This window comes from Felis catus, assembly GCF_018350175.1.
Source record: "Felis catus isolate Fca126 chromosome D4 unlocalized genomic scaffold, F.catus_Fca126_mat1.0 chrD4_random_Un_scaffold_62, whole genome shotgun sequence".
NCBI classification, from domain to species: domain Eukaryota; kingdom Metazoa; phylum Chordata; class Mammalia; order Carnivora; family Felidae; genus Felis; species Felis catus.
In genome coordinates this window covers 119,497-134,390 of record NW_025408516.1, presented here as the reverse complement: position 1 = coordinate 134,390, position 14,894 = coordinate 119,497, and the positions used below count along the sequence as shown (strand labels likewise).

Sequence of the window (14,894 nt, the reverse complement as noted above, 5' to 3'; positions counted from 1 at the left end):
GGCCGGCCGTGGAGTCGCAGAGAAGCAGGTGGAACATCTGGCAGCCACCAGGACCCGGCCCTGCAGGGGGCGGGGCTTGGCTCCAGTGGAAGGTTGGTGACCCGCCCACCGTTCAGTTCTGCAGCCCCCGCTCCCCGAGCCTCATCATTGCTGCTCCGTGAAGCTGCTACTGTTTGCTTTTCGGGGCTGTGACTTGTCTGAACTGCGTAAGGTCTGTTTCCTTTGTTGTGTGTGGCCCCTGGAGTCCCTGTGCGGCCAACTCAGGGGTCACTCAGCGGCCGGGGAGATAGGTCGCCCGCGTCTCTAAGTTATAGAGAGGAGGTTCCCACAACCTTGCCCTCGGGTTCGAATAACGTTGGAGCGGCTCAGAGAACTCAGACAAGCCTGTCACCTCCTAGATCGCCCGTTTGTCACACAGGACAGCACTCGGGACCAGCCGGGCGGAAGGGATGGGGAGCACAGGGCAAGGTGCAGCGGAGGCTCGGAGCCCCCCTGCTCTCTGCCCATCATCTGTGCTCCTGACCGATCGGGTCCTTCCTCCCAGCTCATCTCGTAACGCCAGCCAAAGACCCTGAGGGCAGCCAAACTAACCCTCAAGCAACAGGGACGGACGTCCCTGACGTCAGCAAGACCCCGCGGGATTGACCCCAAGACAGCGATCGACCCGACCTTCACTGTCCACCTCAAGTACCCATGACCATTGTCCTAGATTGTCCTCATGTAAAATCCTAGGAAACAAATAAAACTTCACAAGAGATGGGAGGGCACCTGTCATGATCTCGCAGCTTGTGAGTTCGAGCCCCTCACCAGCCTCTGTACTAACAGCTCCGAGCCTGGATCCTGCTTCCGATTCTGTGTCTCCCTCTCTCTGCCCCTTCCCTGCTCATACTCTGTCTCTCCTGTCTCAGAAATAAATAAACATGACAAAAATTTTTTAAAGTAAAAAAAGAAAGAAAAAGAGAGAGCGAGAACCACCACCAGGACTGTCTGCAGCACCTTGAGATGTCAGCCCCCCGTCTTCCCAGCACCGGCCTCACCGAAATGGATCCTTTCTTGAGTCACCACCCTTTCCTGTGTCTCTCTGCCCTTGGCTTTTGTCAGCGGTGAGTGGTCGAATCTGGTCTGTTGGGACCCTCGAAGCTAGTGCCCGTGCACACTCGGGCCCCGTGACAGTAACCGAGCATGTCACACTGTCTGCTATCTCCACGTGTTCACCAGGCGGATGGGCGTTCGGGGAGGCTTCATGACACGGGCACGATTGATTGGATCACTGGTCACTGGGGACCGAACGCCGTCTCCGGCCCCTCTCCCTCCCCAGAGGTGGGGGGAGGAGATGGAAAGTTCCAGCCATGTCATCGCAGGGTTGGCTCCCCCAGCAGCCAGCCTCCTCCCTCAGGTAGAGTCCAAAAGCCACCCATGAACACAGCAAAAGGCAGTGTCACGGTTTTCATCACTCGGGAAATTGGGGAAATCTGTGCCAGAAACAGGGGCGAAGACCAAATATATATTTACCGTGAAGCACAGTATCACGGTGCGTATTCAGTGGTGCACAACCGATGCCGACTTCTCCCTGCCCTGAGTCGGCCTCCACTGCTGCCTCCAGGAGCCCTGGCCCAGCCATGCCCCAGGGTCCATGCACCTGGACCCCGGGGTGGAGTCTGCGGTCCAGGCCAGCTGGGTGGGGTGGGTATAGTCACTGGCCATCTTGTCCCCAGATGTCCAACCCACCTTGCCTCGCACCGTGAGGCCTGCCTGGCAGGGGCGGGCGTGGTTCTGAGGCTCAGGAGAGGTTTGGTTCCCAGAGCAGTTGGCAGAGGTGGGAACATGGCTGACCAGCCAGGTGGGGAGCGGTTGGATTCATGCACATCACCGGTCCGTCTGGATCATCTACAGGTGCTGAGTGCGGGTCCCTGGCCACACCTGGCCTCCGCACGACCCATCCGGCCCTGTGGAGGGAGGCCTGTGTACCTGGGGCACCTCCCCTCCACCTACCCCTGGGGGTGAGCCTGGGCCGTGGCCACACTGATGCACTTCCCCGTCTGACCCCCAGGGACAGAGGGACCCTGAGGAATGGCAAGGACTGGCCCAGGACAAGTGAGGTGTGCAGGGTCCAAGGAAGAGGGCTGGTCTCCAGTCCTAGGCCAGCCTCTACCCCCCATGGAGTTCCCCCTGGGAATGAGAGCCCCTGAGATGCTCGGGGGTCCCTATGCACCCGATCCGTGTGAGGCTGTGACCTCTGGGCATCTCCAGAAAGGCGTGCACACACACTCACTCACACACACACACACACACACACACACACACACACACACATTCTGACTGTCCCATTGGAGATCAGAGGGGAGTCCACACTGGGAGGGTGTGGGTAATAGGGGGAAAGAAGAGAAAGGCTGGAGGCAGTGGGGCCATGGGGCAGGGACATCAGGATTCCTGGCAATAGCCCGGGACCCACAGCATAGGGAGGGCAGATGTGCCAGTTGAGGGTCAGGGGGTCCCCAAGGTGTCCGGGGGGATTGCCAGGAACTAGGGGAGGACGGGGTCTGGGGTCCTGTGTCCACCACGCTGGGCCCCTGGAGCTAGGAAGTATGGACGGGACTACAGCACAGAAGGACTCAGCTTCCTCCTCCTAAACTGGGCTGCGTCGACAGTGTCCCAAGGGTCCCACAGGCTCATAGACGACTCTGTGTCCTAGGATCTTCATCCCTGGCCCTCTGTTCTCCCCTCCTGGGAAAATGCTTCCTACTCCCTCAATGTCCTTCTGAGCAGAGGGCAGCCTGGGGGCTTGGAGGACCGAGGACCTGGGTTTGCAGCACGTGGCCGAGCAGCAGCCCCTGGTGTGGGGACCGAGGTCAAGACTCTCCTTGATGGAGCCTCGGGCCCTCATTAGGAAGTAGTTGCCCAGGCAGTGCCCTGGCTGGGCCGAGGAGGCCTCCTGAGGGAGCTGAGCACCGAGCCTGGGGAGGGTCACGGGCCACAATGGAGGCTTCTGAGGGTTGTCACCTGGACCGTAGAGCCCACAAGCCCTGCTCCCGTGAGACACACAGAGACAGACAGAGTCCGAGGCAGAGACAGAGAATGGACCCACGAGAGAGGAAACCAGAAATTCCATGAATCGGCCCAGAAATGACACCCGGTCATCATATTCTAGCCCTTAGAACCCGGTCACACGGGCCGTCCACCCGGGAGGGGAGGGGGTGACAGAAGCACGTGGGACCAGGATTCGGGAGGGCGGGGAGCCACAGTGGGGACCACCCATCACGTAGGCCCAGACCAGGCTCTGGGACCTGAGCCCAAATGTAATGGGGCCCCTGGAGTGCATGTCCGGAGGGCACAGGCTGTGAACGACTTCACCTCCACCTTCCCCCGGGCCTGGGACCCAGGCAGGAGGGGTGGCTGTACCTGGACCCGGAGCAGACCCAGGCCCGCATGAGTGTGTTCAGTGCCAGGCCCACCCCTTCCTCATCCTTCCACACTCACGTGTGCCCACGAGCCTCATGGGATAGCGGGCACGGGACGTGTCTACAGGTGGCTCCCTAATGGCGCCCCTACAAGTAGATGCCACAAGGACCCCACTGTGCAGACGGGTGACCGGGGGCCCCGGGAGGCACAGTGCAGGGTCCCAGCAATGGTCAGGGGGAAAACCCAGGTCTGAACCCAGCTCTGTGGCCCCAAAGCCACGGCCCCGATGCACCAGGCCTCGCGGGGACGTGTCTGGGCTGTGTTGGTGTCACTGTAGGGACAGGGCATGGGGTGGAGGGGAGCCCCTTTGCAGCCTGGGAGGGGCTCTTGTAGGAGCAGGAAGCCGGGTAAGGGGACCCCAGGAAGTGACCTCACCTCCCTGGTAACAGACCCCAACAGAACTCGGAACCCCGGTCACCAGGCACCCACCTTCTGGAGACAGCGCCCGACTGGGCTCATTCGTTGGGACATCTTTGCCTGACGAACATGTTCTCCTGTTGTGTGCCCGTGTCCCGCGGCTGCCGGCTCGGGGGAGCCCGAGGCCGCGACCCTTCCCGACCTGGGAGACAGTGGGTCAGGTCGTGCACAGGACGCCTCAGGTCTCTAGCTCGCAGGGACCCAAAGGTAACACAGGAGACCCAGAGACATCCAGTCCAACCCGACACCGCTCTGATCTGACGTGTGCGGCCCCACGTCCCCTCCCGTGTGTGTGTGTGTGTGTGTGTGTGTGTGTGTGTGTGTGGAAGGAGGGGTCGTGTGTGGAGGGCCCACCTGAGCAGGAGCAGGCTGATGAAGGGGTCAGATGCCTGGTGGGTGGGTCATGCTCACACCCCAGGTCAAGGCTGGCTAGGAGGGACAGGGTGTGCTGGGGTGGCCCTCTTGTCCCCAACGTTCATCCCGAGCCCTGTAGGTGGATGTCACTGTGCTCCGGGTGCAGGTCTGTGCACACTCAGGTCTGTGTCCGATCTGAGAGCTGCAGGGGAAGGGGGCGGAAGGACACTGAGGTGGCCGGGCGGTGCTGTGATGTCTCCGGGCCGTCCGCGGGTCACTGTCTTTACAGAAATCAACCGATGAAATCGGGAAACGATTGGCGGAATCTGGATTCCCCCGCCCTACAGAGTTGTGCCTGTGCCCCGTCGCCCAGGAGGGCCACCCTGGACCCGTGGAGAGAGTGGCCGCACGCAGGTCACCGGAAGCAGGGCCTGGAGTTGGCCTGGGAAGGCCTCCTCCAGCGCCCCGGCCCCGCCGTAAGGTCTTCGTTCACCGATCCTGGGACCAGGACTTGGAGTCCCCGGAGTCAGAGCCCGAGGGTGAGAAGGCTGGGGGTGGGCGATGGGGGTGCACGGGGCCCGGGTGGTGCTGGGCCACCCTGGGAGGAGCCCCCGGGGGCTGGTGTGGGGCCAGGAGCGGACTGAGAGCCCCGGGCTGCGGACTGCAGGGTGCAGAGGTCCTCGTGTGGGTTCCTGGCCGCGGCTTCTCGGGGAGGCTCCGGGGTGAGTTGTGTCTCTGTAAAGGCCCCTGGAGAGGCCGGCCCTGGGTGGGGCGGGGGAACCTTCCCTCCTCTCACCCTGAGGCCTTGGAGCCGCTGCAACCATCACTCTGTTTTCTTCTCAAGAGTCCGGTGCAGGAGCAAAAGCCGGGTCGGCTCCAGAGCCCGGCCCAAAGGCATCAGGGGCCTCGGCGTCTTTTCAGGCAGGCGAGGTATCTGGAGCGACTCCTGCAGGGGCCCGGGAGCCAGCAGGTGACCTGGGACCTGTGCGGGGACAGCGGGCACCTGAGCAGAGTCAGCTGGGTCCTGCTTCTGCCGGTTCCACTGTTCCCGCTTTTGCTCCCAACACTGCTCCTGCCATCGCCCTTCTCCCCGCCCCTGCCACTGCCCTTGATCCCACATGGATGTCGGCCAAAAATCAAGGGCTTGAAGACCTATACAGGGTGCTTTTTTTTATCTTATTTTATTTTTTGTTTATTATATTTTATTTCAAATTCATTCTCCAATCTCTGACCCCGACCCCCCACCAAAATGTCTCTTCCTCTTCTCCCTTATCCTTTTTCTCTTCGACTTTTTAGCTGTTATGGTATTTGTTCATTAGTTATAATCTATATTAATCCTCAATAAAATGTTTTATTTATTTTACGTTGTGCAATTCCTGAGCACGGGGTACGCTCACAACGCTGTGAACCTCGCCACAGAATTTTGTTGCAGAATATCTCGATCCCCAGGGGTCACCGTGGACCCAGAGCCCTCACTCCCCATTCGTGCCCCCTCCAGCCCCTGGGAACCCCCAGTCTGCTTTCTCTCCGTGTTTCGTTACCTAGTGTGGAGGTTTCCTTCAAGTGGAATCTTGTAAGAGATACCTTTGGGTCCGCACTGACTTTTCAGACGGGACAGATTCATTTTTGTACTTTGTGGCCGTTTGAAATAGACTTTTTCTCGTTTGATATTGAAATCACAATGGATTAAGGATTAGGTGGGAATATGGAGGCCCCTTCGGTGACAATGGGCACGGTCTCGGGGTGGAGACCCCTGTGCGTGCTGTGACACCACAGCCTGAAGCCAGACAGGACACGGCTAGTCCTCCCGTGGCCCAAACAGAAACCGGGAGAGGCAGAAGGCCGGACGGTCACCCCACAGAGGAGAGAGCATCCCTCACGACCCGGGGCCAGAAAGGTTCACAGGCCTCTGGGCCAAATAATGCGCCAAAGCCAGTGCGTTCCCCGGGATGGAGGCCATACCTGTCCCAGTCCAAGGGGAGGCGACCCCCACGGGAGCAGGCGTCAGAGATGTGGGTCGTCCCGGGGAGGGACTCGGGCAAGTGAAACCCGAGGGAGGCAGCGGTGGTCTACTTCAGAGGGGCAGGTTTCTGGTCTTGGGACCGCCAGCCCAGGTGACAATGTGAGGAAGCTGAGGCCCCAGCCGATCCCCAGCGAGAAGTCCTTGTCCTGCAGGGGACTGGCTGGCCCAGTACTGGGAGAGCCCCCAGAGCCCGGAGTCGGCCCTTCCCCAGCCCCATGTGGGGCCCCAGGCAGGTTGGTCAGCTCTGCTCCCCTGATTCAGTGGGTAGGGGCCCTCGGCGGGTGGTGGGGTCCCCCAGGAGGAGGGACCCCGAGCCCCAGGACGCCAAGGTGCACGCCTGCAGGTAGGACAATCCAAAGTCAAGGAGATGGGCTTCCTGACCCAGCTCGTCTTACTAGTGACCCAGGCTGTGCTATTAGCCCCGGTGTCCCCATCTGTGACATGGGGACGTAACGGGCCTTCAGATGGGTTGGCGCATTCCCTGAGACATGAGGTGGAATCGTGGCCTGGTGCCTGGAGGACACAAAGGGCCACCCGGAAGGCTGTCCCAGAGTCCCCCAGGGCACAGGACTCCGGAAGCCTCTCCTTGGCCCCTGCCCGCTGTCCCCCTTCTGGGAACACGCAGCGTTGTTTGCGGAGGAGGTGGAGACGATCCAGGAGGTCAACAGGTCCCACGTGGAGGAAGGTCAGCGCTGGAGGGACAGAAGGACGTGTCCCGTGCCCCCTTCCAGGGCCCGAGCTGTGACGCCCTCTGACCTGACCTGGTGTGGACCCCGCTTCTGTGGTTTCACTCCCTCCCTTCTTCCCTCCCTCCTTCCGTAATTCAGCCGGGGATCTCAGGTGCCTGCCGTGTGCCGACCACCGTGACCTCATCGGTTTGCACGACCCAACGGGTCCCCCACGTGGCATCTACCTTGGCACGGTCTGCATGTTCCTGGCTGTGTTCCCTCTGGCGAGTCTGGGAGGGAGGCCTCTGCACATGTTCCCGGCAAGGAAACACGAGTCCAGAAGGTCCAGACGACCTGCCCCAAGTGCCAGCGTGTGGAGCCTGGACAGAGGGTGGTCCCTGAGCAGAGGAGGACTTGGGCCCACGCAGCCCGGAGGAGGAGGGGGAGCACCGTGGCGGCCTGGAGCTCAGGGCTTCTGGGAGATGGTGTCCTAAGCAGACTGGCTCTGTCCCCAGCGCCGTCGGGGTACCCGCGCTCCCTGGGGCACGTGGCCCTGGCTGGCAGGAGAGGAGGTGCCTCTGGGGCAGGACACAGCCCTCAGGCAGAGCGGAGGGTCGCAAGTGCTCCCCAAGGGGCAGGTGGACTCGGGCGCCCTGAGGTGGCATCACCGGGACAGCAGTGCCTGCGGCTGGGGTCCCCATACCTGTCCCCTCCTTGGGCCCAGCAAAGGCCCGTCTGCATGGCGTTTCCCCCCAAACACAAAGTCTGGGCCAGGAACCACCCTCTTCAAGGCCTTGCCCCCATTCTCTCTGCCCACCTCAAGTTACAAAAATGGACAATAGTTCAGGTGGTGGTGGATGCCCAGAGATGTTTGTGTTTCTGACCCACGTTGTGACGTCGCTGTGTCCGGCCGGCCGTGGAGTCGCAGAGAAGCAGGTGGAACATCTGGCAGCCACCAGGACCCGGCCCTGCAGGGGGCGGGGCTTGGCTCCAGTGGAAGGTTGGTGACCCGCCCACCGTTCAGTTCTGCAGCCCCCGCTCCCCGAGCCTCATCATTGCTGCTCCGTGAAGCTGCTACTGTTTGCTTTTCGGGGCTGTGACTTGTCTGAACTGCGTAAGGTCTGTTTCCTTTGTTGTGTGTGGCCCCTGGAGTCCCTGTGCGGCCAACTCAGGGGTCACTCAGCGGCCGGGGAGATAGGTCGCCCGCGTCTCTAAGTTATAGAGAGGAGGTTCCCACAACCTTGCCCTCGGGTTCGAATAACGTTGGAGCGGCTCAGAGAACTCAGACAAGCCTGTCACCTCCTAGATCGCCCGTTTGTCACACAGGACAGCACTCGGGACCAGCCGGGCGGAAGGGATGGGGAGCACAGGGCAAGGTGCAGCGGAGGCTCGGAGCCCCCCTGCTCTCTGCCCATCATCTGTGCTCCTGACCGATCGGGTCCTTCCTCCCAGCTCATCTCGTAACGCCAGCCAAAGACCCTGAGGGCAGCCAAACTAACCCTCAAGCAACAGGGACGGACGTCCCTGACGTCAGCAAGACCCCGCGGGATTGACCCCAAGACAGCGATCGACCCGACCTTCACTGTCCACCTCAAGTACCCATGACCATTGTCCTAGATTGTCCTCATGTAAAATCCTAGGAAACAAATAAAACTTCACAAGAGATGGGAGGGCACCTGTCATGATCTCGCAGCTTGTGAGTTCGAGCCCCTCACCAGCCTCTGTACTAACAGCTCCGAGCCTGGATCCTGCTTCCGATTCTGTGTCTCCCTCTCTCTGCCCCTTCCCTGCTCATACTCTGTCTCTCCTGTCTCAGAAATAAATAAACATGACAAAAATTTTTTAAAGTAAAAAAAGAAAGAAAAAGAGAGAGCGAGAACCACCACCAGGACTGTCTGCAGCACCTTGAGATGTCAGCCCCCCGTCTTCCCAGCACCGGCCTCACCGAAATGGATCCTTTCTTGAGTCACCACCCTTTCCTGTGTCTCTCTGCCCTTGGCTTTTGTCAGCGGTGAGTGGTCGAATCTGGTCTGTTGGGACCCTCGAAGCTAGTGCCCGTGCACACTCGGGCCCCGTGACAGTAACCGAGCATGTCACACTGTCTGCTATCTCCACGTGTTCACCAGGCGGATGGGCGTTCGGGGAGGCTTCATGACACGGGCACGATTGATTGGATCACTGGTCACTGGGGACCGAACGCCGTCTCCGGCCCCTCTCCCTCCCCAGAGGTGGGGGGAGGAGATGGAAAGTTCCAGCCATGTCATCGCAGGGTTGGCTCCCCCAGCAGCCAGCCTCCTCCCTCAGGTAGAGTCCAAAAGCCACCCATGAACACAGCAAAAGGCAGTGTCACGGTTTTCATCACTCGGGAAATTGGGGAAATCTGTGCCAGAAACAGGGGCGAAGACCAAATATATATTTACCGTGAAGCACAGTATCACGGTGCGTATTCAGTGGTGCACAACCGATGCCGACTTCTCCCTGCCCTGAGTCGGCCTCCACTGCTGCCTCCAGGAGCCCTGGCCCAGCCATGCCCCAGGGTCCATGCACCTGGACCCCGGGGTGGAGTCTGCGGTCCAGGCCAGCTGGGTGGGGTGGGTATAGTCACTGGCCATCTTGTCCCCAGATGTCCAACCCACCTTGCCTCGCACCGTGAGGCCTGCCTGGCAGGGGCGGGCGTGGTTCTGAGGCTCAGGAGAGGTTTGGTTCCCAGAGCAGTTGGCAGAGGTGGGAACATGGCTGACCAGCCAGGTGGGGAGCGGTTGGATTCATGCACATCACCGGTCCGTCTGGATCATCTACAGGTGCTGAGTGCGGGTCCCTGGCCACACCTGGCCTCCGCACGACCCATCCGGCCCTGTGGAGGGAGGCCTGTGTACCTGGGGCACCTCCCCTCCACCTACCCCTGGGGGTGAGCCTGGGCCGTGGCCACACTGATGCACTTCCCCGTCTGACCCCCAGGGACAGAGGGACCCTGAGGAATGGCAAGGACTGGCCCAGGACAAGTGAGGTGTGCAGGGTCCAAGGAAGAGGGCTGGTCTCCAGTCCTAGGCCAGCCTCTACCCCCCATGGAGTTCCCCCTGGGAATGAGAGCCCCTGAGATGCTCGGGGGTCCCTATGCACCCGATCCGTGTGAGGCTGTGACCTCTGGGCATCTCCAGAAAGGCGTGCACACACACTCACTCACACACACACACACACACACACACACACACACACACACATTCTGACTGTCCCATTGGAGATCAGAGGGGAGTCCACACTGGGAGGGTGTGGGTAATAGGGGGAAAGAAGAGAAAGGCTGGAGGCAGTGGGGCCATGGGGCAGGGACATCAGGATTCCTGGCAATAGCCCGGGACCCACAGCATAGGGAGGGCAGATGTGCCAGTTGAGGGTCAGGGGGTCCCCAAGGTGTCCGGGGGGATTGCCAGGAACTAGGGGAGGACGGGGTCTGGGGTCCTGTGTCCACCACGCTGGGCCCCTGGAGCTAGGAAGTATGGACGGGACTACAGCACAGAAGGACTCAGCTTCCTCCTCCTAAACTGGGCTGCGTCGACAGTGTCCCAAGGGTCCCACAGGCTCATAGACGACTCTGTGTCCTAGGATCTTCATCCCTGGCCCTCTGTTCTCCCCTCCTGGGAAAATGCTTCCTACTCCCTCAATGTCCTTCTGAGCAGAGGGCAGCCTGGGGGCTTGGAGGACCGAGGACCTGGGTTTGCAGCACGTGGCCGAGCAGCAGCCCCTGGTGTGGGGACCGAGGTCAAGACTCTCCTTGATGGAGCCTCGGGCCCTCATTAGGAAGTAGTTGCCCAGGCAGTGCCCTGGCTGGGCCGAGGAGGCCTCCTGAGGGAGCTGAGCACCGAGCCTGGGGAGGGTCACGGGCCACAATGGAGGCTTCTGAGGGTTGTCACCTGGACCGTAGAGCCCACAAGCCCTGCTCCCGTGAGACACACAGAGACAGACAGAGTCCGAGGCAGAGACAGAGAATGGACCCACGAGAGAGGAAACCAGAAATTCCATGAATCGGCCCAGAAATGACACCCGGTCATCATATTCTAGCCCTTAGAACCCGGTCACACGGGCCGTCCACCCGGGAGGGGAGGGGGTGACAGAAGCACGTGGGACCAGGATTCGGGAGGGCGGGGAGCCACAGTGGGGACCACCCATCACGTAGGCCCAGACCAGGCTCTGGGACCTGAGCCCAAATGTAATGGGGCCCCTGGAGTGCATGTCCGGAGGGCACAGGCTGTGAACGACTTCACCTCCACCTTCCCCCGGGCCTGGGACCCAGGCAGGAGGGGTGGCTGTACCTGGACCCGGAGCAGACCCAGGCCCGCATGAGTGTGTTCAGTGCCAGGCCCACCCCTTCCTCATCCTTCCACACTCACGTGTGCCCACGAGCCTCATGGGATAGCGGGCACGGGACGTGTCTACAGGTGGCTCCCTAATGGCGCCCCTACAAGTAGATGCCACAAGGACCCCACTGTGCAGACGGGTGACCGGGGGCCCCGGGAGGCACAGTGCAGGGTCCCAGCAATGGTCAGGGGGAAAACCCAGGTCTGAACCCAGCTCTGTGGCCCCAAAGCCACGGCCCCGATGCACCAGGCCTCGCGGGGACGTGTCTGGGCTGTGTTGGTGTCACTGTAGGGACAGGGCATGGGGTGGAGGGGAGCCCCTTTGCAGCCTGGGAGGGGCTCTTGTAGGAGCAGGAAGCCGGGTAAGGGGACCCCAGGAAGTGACCTCACCTCCCTGGTAACAGACCCCAACAGAACTCGGAACCCCGGTCACCAGGCACCCACCTTCTGGAGACAGCGCCCGACTGGGCTCATTCGTTGGGACATCTTTGCCTGACGAACATGTTCTCCTGTTGTGTGCCCGTGTCCCGCGGCTGCCGGCTCGGGGGAGCCCGAGGCCGCGACCCTTCCCGACCTGGGAGACAGTGGGTCAGGTCGTGCACAGGACGCCTCAGGTCTCTAGCTCGCAGGGACCCAAAGGTAACACAGGAGACCCAGAGACATCCAGTCCAACCCGACACCGCTCTGATCTGACGTGTGCGGCCCCACGTCCCCTCCCGTGTGTGTGTGTGTGTGTGTGTGTGTGTGTGTGTGTGTGGAAGGAGGGGTCGTGTGTGGAGGGCCCACCTGAGCAGGAGCAGGCTGATGAAGGGGTCAGATGCCTGGTGGGTGGGTCATGCTCACACCCCAGGTCAAGGCTGGCTAGGAGGGACAGGGTGTGCTGGGGTGGCCCTCTTGTCCCCAACGTTCATCCCGAGCCCTGTAGGTGGATGTCACTGTGCTCCGGGTGCAGGTCTGTGCACACTCAGGTCTGTGTCCGATCTGAGAGCTGCAGGGGAAGGGGGCGGAAGGACACTGAGGTGGCCGGGCGGTGCTGTGATGTCTCCGGGCCGTCCGCGGGTCACTGTCTTTACAGAAATCAACCGATGAAATCGGGAAACGATTGGCGGAATCTGGATTCCCCCGCCCTACAGAGTTGTGCCTGTGCCCCGTCGCCCAGGAGGGCCACCCTGGACCCGTGGAGAGAGTGGCCGCACGCAGGTCACCGGAAGCAGGGCCTGGAGTTGGCCTGGGAAGGCCTCCTCCAGCGCCCCGGCCCCGCCGTAAGGTCTTCGTTCACCGATCCTGGGACCAGGACTTGGAGTCCCCGGAGTCAGAGCCCGAGGGTGAGAAGGCTGGGGGTGGGCGATGGGGGTGCACGGGGCCCGGGTGGTGCTGGGCCACCCTGGGAGGAGCCCCCGGGGGCTGGTGTGGGGCCAGGAGCGGACTGAGAGCCCCGGGCTGCGGACTGCAGGGTGCAGAGGTCCTCGTGTGGGTTCCTGGCCGCGGCTTCTCGGGGAGGCTCCGGGGTGAGTTGTGTCTCTGTAAAGGCCCCTGGAGAGGCCGGCCCTGGGTGGGGCGGGGGAACCTTCCCTCCTCTCACCCTGAGGCCTTGGAGCCGCTGCAACCATCACTCTGTTTTCTTCTCAAGAGTCCGGTGCAGGAGCAAAAGCCGGGTCGGCTCCAGAGCCCGGCCCAAAGGCATCAGGGGCCTCGGCGTCTTTTCAGGCAGGCGAGGTATCTGGAGCGACTCCTGCAGGGGCCCGGGAGCCAGCAGGTGACCTGGGACCTGTGCGGGGACAGCGGGCACCTGAGCAGAGTCAGCTGGGTCCTGCTTCTGCCGGTTCCACTGTTCCCGCTTTTGCTCCCAACACTGCTCCTGCCATCGCCCTTCTCCCCGCCCCTGCCACTGCCCTTGATCCCACATGGATGTCGGCCAAAAATCAAGGGCTTGAAGACCTATACAGGGTGCTTTTTTTTATCTTATTTTATTTTTTGTTTATTATATTTTATTTCAAATTCATTCTCCAATCTCTGACCCCGACCCCCCACCAAAATGTCTCTTCCTCTTCTCCCTTATCCTTTTTCTCTTCGACTTTTTAGCTGTTATGGTATTTGTTCATTAGTTATAATCTATATTAATCCTCAATAAAATGTTTTATTTATTTTACGTTGTGCAATTCCTGAGCACGGGGTACGCTCACAACGCTGTGAACCTCGCCACAGAATTTTGTTGCAGAATATCTCGATCCCCAGGGGTCACCGTGGACCCAGAGCCCTCACTCCCCATTCGTGCCCCCTCCAGCCCCTGGGAACCCCCAGTCTGCTTTCTCTCCGTGTTTCGTTACCTAGTGTGGAGGTTTCCTTCAAGTGGAATCTTGTAAGAGATACCTTTGGGTCCGCACTGACTTTTCAGACGGGACAGATTCATTTTTGTACTTTGTGGCCGTTTGAAATAGACTTTTTCTCGTTTGATATTGAAATCACAATGGATTAAGGATTAGGTGGGAATATGGAGGCCCCTTCGGTGACAATGGGCACGGTCTCGGGGTGGAGACCCCTGTGCGTGCTGTGACACCACAGCCTGAAGCCAGACAGGACACGGCTAGTCCTCCCGTGGCCCAAACAGAAACCGGGAGAGGCAGAAGGCCGGACGGTCACCCCACAGAGGAGAGAGCATCCCTCACGACCCGGGGCCAGAAAGGTTCACAGGCCTCTGGGCCAAATAATGCGCCAAAGCCAGTGCGTTCCCCGGGATGGAGGCCATACCTGTCCCAGTCCAAGGGGAGGCGACCCCCACGGGAGCAGGCGTCAGAGATGTGGGTCGTCCCGGGGAGGGACTCGGGCAAGTGAAACCCGAGGGAGGCAGCGGTGGTCTACTTCAGAGGGGCAGGTTTCTGGTCTTGGGACCGCCAGCCCAGGTGACAATGTGAGGAAGCTGAGGCCCCAGCCGATCCCCAGCGAGAAGTCCTTGTCCTGCAGGGGACTGGCTGGCCCAGTACTGGGAGAGCCCCCAGAGCCCGGAGTCGGCCCTTCCCCAGCCCCATGTGGGGCCCCAGGCAGGTTGGTCAGCTCTGCTCCCCTGATTCAGTGGGTAGGGGCCCTCGGCGGGTGGTGGGGTCCCCCAGGAGGAGGGACCCCGAGCCCCAGGACGCCAAGGTGCACGCCTGCAGGTAGGACAATCCAAAGTCAAGGAGATGGGCTTCCTGACCCAGCTCGTCTTACTAGTGACCCAGGCTGTGCTATTAGCCCCGGTGTCCCCATCTGTGACATGGGGACGTAACGGGCCTTCAGATGGGTTGGCGCATTCCCTGAGACATGAGGTGGAATCGTGGCCTGGTGCCTGGAGGACACAAAGGGCCACCCGGAAGGCTGTCCCAGAGTCCCCCAGGGCACAGGACTCCGGAAGCCTCTCCTTGGCCCCTGCCCGCTGTCCCCCTTCTGGGAACACGCAGCGTTGTTTGCGGAGGAGGTGGAGACGATCCAGGAGGTCAACAGGTCCCACGTGGAGGAAGGTCAGCGCTGGAGGGACAGAAGGACGTGTCCCGTGCCCCCTTCCAGGGCCCGAGCTGTGACGCCCTCTGACCTGACCTGGTGTGGACCCCGCTTCTGTGGTTTCACTCCCTCCCTTCTTCCCTCCCT

General features: G+C 61.1%; 2 long non-coding RNA genes across 2 annotated transcripts; both read right to left on the bottom strand.

Annotated features, from left to right (window-relative positions):
* Positions 1–1,438: 1,438 nt before the first annotated feature.
* On the bottom strand, positions 1,439–3,954 carry LOC123383629. Its single transcript, XR_006593535.1, has 2 exons — positions 3,889–3,954; positions 1,439–1,946 (listed from the first exon to the last, which is right to left on the bottom strand). It is a non-coding gene; the product is annotated as an uncharacterized LOC123383629 (long non-coding RNA).
* A 5,313-nt stretch (positions 3,955–9,267) lies between these two features.
* LOC123383632 lies at positions 9,268–11,783 on the bottom strand. Its single transcript, XR_006593538.1, has 2 exons — positions 11,718–11,783; positions 9,268–9,775 (listed from the first exon to the last, which is right to left on the bottom strand). It is a non-coding gene; the product is annotated as an uncharacterized LOC123383632 (long non-coding RNA).
* Positions 11,784–14,894: the final 3,111 nt, after the last annotated feature.